Below are 6,000 nucleotides of genomic sequence, written 5' to 3'. Positions count from 1 at the left end.
TAAGACGAACCCACCCATCCTTGGAAAGAGGAATTTTTTTCATTTTATACTTGGCTTTTAGCCCCACCTTTCCTCTGGTTTGAGCCAAATATGTATATAGTTTTTCCCTTAACAGTAACAACTAGCTTTCTTTCTTTTTCTGTGCAAAGCTTTATGGCTCTCAAAATCAGCACAGTTTATTTTGAATTCCTAGCCACAGCTTGAACTGGACTGGAAGGACATGGACTGGAATGAAATTTGAGGGATTGTGGTCTGGAAGGATGTATTATTTCAGCTTAGAAGAGAAATAAAATTTTCTCTTGTGACTTGGTGTGCTGTGCCCAGTTGAGTACTGACACCTGTGATTCCCTTCCATCACCTAGGGGGTGCCAAGGATCTCTCACCTGTGTTCTGGTACCTGTGACCCCTTCAGCCAGGTTTGCAGTCAGGTCTCTTTTGGCTGTGACGAACAAAAGACAGGGGGGGAGTAACTGGGTTTAAGTGGTTTGAGTCACGTGCCTCAGATGGCGTTGTGAGTACACTTCACTGCCCTTTATTTTTAGGCGTAAGAGTTCACTCTGATTTTGGAAGGTAGATGAAAATCTTGCCTGTGTCTGGGAGTATTATTTATTTGCATAGGACAGATGGGCCTCACCCGATTTCCTGAACTGCCCCCAGCTTGACTCACATTCCCCAGTAATGCTAAATTATTCCATCAAGTCTGAAACCCAGGGACAAATTGTGTGACCATAAACTAATAATATTGTTCTTTTTTTCAGAGTTTCTCTTTGGACACAAAGTTCTAAATCTCTTTCATTTTTCCAGCACATTGATAAAAGATGCTCTAAATACATACAGCCTCTCCTTGGTAGCTCCCTAATATTGTTCCTTTAAAAGGAACTTTAGCCATGCTACTCCTAAAGCTAGATTCCCAGACTGTTTTGATTCTCCTCATTTTTCCAGGTAAATGAGTAACCCCACTGAGTAAGGGCTCTTAAGCCGCCTTGCCCTTTTAGTTCAACAAATACCTGGGCACCAGTGTAACCCACCTTGAATCAATACCAGAGGATACCTGTTTCAGGGCTTCAAGTGTTTGGTTACAGCTGCATTGGTTCAATGAGTCAGCCAAACTAGCTTTATTTCTAAAGACATTCCAGAGTGCTGATTTACTCAACGGGCTGTATTTCCTAAGGATGTGATTCATTCATACCCGGCAGAGAAGGAAAGAACATTTGAAAGCCCACATAAGGAGGGGTGGATAAAACTTGTCTCTCTGGAAAACTGTCTTTTACAGTATGATGTGGATGTTTCTGGCATTTCTCTCTGGGGCAGGGGTTGGAGATGAGGTTTCTGAGGCTGCCAATGGGGATGTGAGGACAGCTTGCAGGTCCACCCCAAGGCTCTGAGAAAGGAGGGATTTTCTGTTCAGTGAAGACCGGCAATCAGGCCCTTTTTGGAGCTGGGGACAGATGTTCCCTGACCATGAGGATTCACAGCTGAAGCCACATTCTGTGCCTTGCTCCAGTACTGGCCATGGGGGTTTGGTAAATCAGGGAAGGGGAACTGCTCTGGTGATGAAGCCAAGCAGGGCCCTACAGGGCCCTCCCAGGTACAAAAGCATCTCATTCTGTGTCCTTGTACAGAACAATCTGATATATATCTCTGGGTTCTTCTACAGGAACTAAGTCCCCACCTGGGTTGAGGATGATAACTTCAGGCTGAGCCCAAGCACATAGACCCCAGAGTGGTCAGAATCAGAAGGCTGATGACTGAGATTCCTGGAACACCACCTTGTTACCTCCCAACCAACCAATCAGAGGAGGGTTATACACCCTACAGCCCTCACCCCAAATTTTACCTTTAGAAACTCTTCCCTGAAAACCATCAGGGAGTTGGGAGGGGGGGTCTTTTGAACACGAGCCACCCATTCTCCTTGCTTGGCCCTGCAATAAACCTTTCTCTGCTCCAAACTCTGAGGTTTTGGTTCGTTTGACCTCACTGTGCGTTGGGCACGTTCATCAACGGTGACAGGAATCCAGTCTTCTCACTGTCTGCCTTCTTGTCACAGGCAAGTGCTCTGGGCTTCTTTACTAAGGAATCTTCCCTTGCTCCAGGTTTGCTTTTCCTTCTCAGGCATAATATCTTTATTCTTTTGTTTAGAAAACATTCCAGGGACTTCCCTGGCAGTCCAGTGGTAAAGAATCTGCCTTCCAGTGCAGGGGATGTGGGTTCAATCCCTGGTTGGGGAACTAAGATCTCACATGCTGCAGGGCAACTAAGCTTGTGCACCTCTACTAGAGAGAGAAAACCTGCATGCCAGAACTAGAGAGAGCCTGTGTGCCACAACTAGAGAGAAGCCTGCGCACTGCAACTAGAGAGAAGCCCATGCACTGCAACGAAGAGCCCGTGTACCGCAACGACAGAAAAAGAGCCTGCATGCCGCAAGGAAGATCCCGCATGACACAACGAAGACCCAATGCAGCCAAAAAAAAAAAAAAAAGAATAAATAAAAAGAAATAAATAAGTAAATAGAAAACATTCCAGCCTGTAGGTAACCTCTATGCCATATAGGCTTTTATTCTGTCTGATCAGGAAATTGGATGACAGCCAGATGCCTTGTGCTGACTTGTCCATTTTCATGTATTCTGCACCTCAACCTGGAATCCAGCTTGATTTAGAGGTACACATGACTAGCTTCCGTTCATTCATTTGTTCATTCACTCCTTTACATATATTCCACCACTATTTATTAAGTGTCAGCTATGGGCCAAATGCTCACTCAGTTATTCATTTATGTGAGTACATTTTATTCACTGGAATTTTGGGAGAAACTAGGAATGACAGGGGCTGGCTCCCATGAGAGAAGCAGGCAGGAGGACACGGCTGAACTGAATTTCCCCAAATTTCCATGTGTAGGATGCAGGTGGGTGGCTGGAGCTGGGGCTTCTGGAGACCAGGGCATGGGCGTGGGCTGGTTCTCTGAGAAAGACAAGAGATGAGGGTGGGAGTCCTGTGATGTACTGTGACAAGGGCCCCCACCCCCAGGGACCCTCTGATCTTCAAGCCAACAACCATAACCATGATATGTTCAGTGTGTCTGAGTTCCTTTCTGGGAAAAATGATAGGTGTGGGTTTTGCTTTTAGGGTGCCTCGGGGTAGAACTGCCTGTGCAGAGGCAGGAGCAGAGACAAGAGTGTCTCAAAGGAATAGGGTTGGATGTCACAGCTCTTGTGGGGAGGACAAGAGACTCATCCAAGATGGTGCGATTGGGAGGCCTGAGCCAGGTTCATCTAATTTTTCTGAGGGCAAAAAATTCCTTAAGTTGACACCTTCTGAGTTTCAACAAGTTTTGATTCAGTTATAGCCCTAGACCATGATGAACATTCACATTAACTGGGCAGAAGGACATGTAAATAACCAGGCATAATATTCTATACTATATAGTATGAAAATACTCTTAACTCCTAGGGAGAAGCAGCTAACTGTCTGGGGGTCTCTGAGAAGGGTTCATGGAGAAGGTGGCGTCTGAGTTGGTGGAAACATTGCTGAGACACCTGACAAGCAGTTGCCATCACAGAGCCTCTGTAATCCAGCCCTTCCATCCTTGGGGGACTTTGACCTGAGCACATTGCTTATTTTATCAGTCTGCTCCCTATCACGCACTGATGGACACTAGTTGTAAACGGCATGGCTCCAAATGTCTGCTTGTTCATCTGCCGAACGTGAGTAATGTTGACCTTGTCGGGAGCTCGGTTTCAGTGTCTCAAAGAACATTATCTGTGGTGGATGTAGTCTGACAACAAATAATAAACATTCGTTTAATCCATGAAGTAGTCAGTTTCCCTAAATACTATCGATAACAGTAGGCAAGTGCATTTCAGTTCCAGGGTGGGACTTGCAAGACATTGCCCTACCTTTTGGGAGGTTCTTCTTTTAGGAGATACTACTAAATAATGATGATGCTTATGATAATAACGATGGAAGTAGCTGTTTATTTAGTACTTACACTGTGCTCTCAACTTTATAAAACTCTCACGACATCCTAGGTTCCTCATTGTACAGAAATGGAAGCTCAGAGAAGGTAAATGGTACATAAGGGGCAGTCAGTCTTCCCCCAGACTCCTCCCCTCCACTCCAGGCCATGTTGAGTCTGGAATCCAGCAGCGTGGGATTGCTTGGAGGTGCTCATTGTTTCTTTCTGAATGTTATCAACCCAGTCCCCAGCTAGGCTGTAACCACTCTGAGAGCAAGGACAGAACCTTCTACTTCTTCACCTCCCAAAATACCTAGCATGGTCTCTTGAAAAGAGTCAATACATACTTATGGGTGGTTGAAGGATTGCTTTCTAAATGGGCAGTCCTGGGGTTGGTACAGTAAGGAGGAAACAGAGAAAGAGCCCACAAGGTAGAAATCTGCCTGTCAAAGTGTCTGAGTCTATTCAGTGTAATGTTTGCTGTTTTTTCCTCCACAGGAGCTGTGAACACATCTCTTGTTCGTGGCCACCACTCGTATTTTTAAGCACTTCCCAAGATCCTCGTGGTTGCTGGGGGTCATTCCACACTTCTGCTTTTTAAAATTTTATTTTTATTGAAGTATAGGTGATTTACAATGTTATGTTAGTTTCACAACACAGTGTACAGCACAGTGATTCATATATATATATATGTATATATAGTTTTTCAGATTCTTTTCCCTTATAGGTTTTAATTTTTTTAAGATTTTTATTTTTGGCTACGTTGGGTCTTCGTTGCTGCACGCGGGCTTTCTCTAGTTGTGGCGAGCGGGGGCTACTCTTCGTAGCGGTGCGCGGGCTTCTCATTGCGGTGGCTTCTCTTGTTGCGGAGCACGGGCTCTAGGCTCATGGGCTTCAGTAGTTGCGGCACGTGGGCTCAGTAGTTGCAGCACGCGGGCTCTAGAGCGCAGGCTCGGTAGTTGTGGTGCACGGGCTTAGTTGCTCTGCGGCATGTGGGATCTTCCTGGACCAGGGATCGAACCCGTGTCCCCTGGCTTGGCAGGTGATTCTTAACCACTGCCCCACCAGGGAAATCCCAAGGTTTTTTTTTTTTTTGATGTGGACCATTATTAAAGTCTTTTTAAAATTTGTTACAATACTGCTTCTGTTTTATGTTTTGGTGTTTTGGCTGTGAGGCATGTGGGATCGTAACTCCCTGACCAGGGATCGAATCTGTACCCTCTGCATTGGAAGGCAAAGTCTTAACCACTGGACTGCCAGGCAGGTCCCTCCCTTATAAGTTATTACAAAATATTGAGTATAGTTCCCTGTAGGTCCTTGTTGGTTATCTACTTTATATATAGTAGTGTGTACATGTTAATCCCAATGTCTTAATTTATCCCTCCTCCGTCCCCACTTTCCCTTTCAGCAGCCATAAGTTTGTTTTAAAGATGTGGAACGCTTCAGGAATTTGTGTGCCATCCTTGGGCAGGGGCCATGCTAATTTTCTCTGTATTGTTCCGATTTTAGTCTATGTGCTGCTAAAGCCAGCACTACACTTCTGCTTTCATTGTGCCCAGACCTTCCCGAGTCTGCACCTGGCATGTACACAGGTCTTTTGTTTTTGTTCTTTCCTTTCGTGTTCTCGGGTCTCCTTCCTCTTCTGTTTCTTAAAAATGTAGCTAAGGAAGAGGTGCAGTTAGTAAGCTCTTTGCTTGAGGCTTCCTGGTTTTCATGTGATTTTGAAAATTCTGTTCTTTGAAGGTAGTTGTAAAACATGGGTGATGAGAATATTTGACATTCATTAGGCAGTTTTATATTTGTGAATAAAACTGGTAGGAGATTCCAGCTTACCCAAATAAAATGATCTCCTCTTAGCTTAGCACCATAATAAAGTTAAAAAACAATAAAAAAGAAACAGTTCGAACAGGAATAATTTAAAAGTTTAATCCTGAGGAAACTTTTCACATTTTTGTTTTGCCCCAGAATAATAGCTCTTAAAGATGGTCATCTTTAGTTTGGTTTAGAATCAGTTTTGAGAGTGTACACAATTTCCCAGAGTTGCTTAT

The sequence above is a fragment of the Grampus griseus genome (genome assembly GCF_964374135.1).
Source record: "Grampus griseus genome assembly, chromosome: 13".
NCBI classification, from domain to species: Eukaryota; Metazoa; Chordata; class Mammalia; order Artiodactyla; family Delphinidae; genus Grampus; species Grampus griseus.
The sequence above is the reverse complement of the archived record's forward strand: the minus strand, read 5'-3'. Positions refer to the sequence as shown.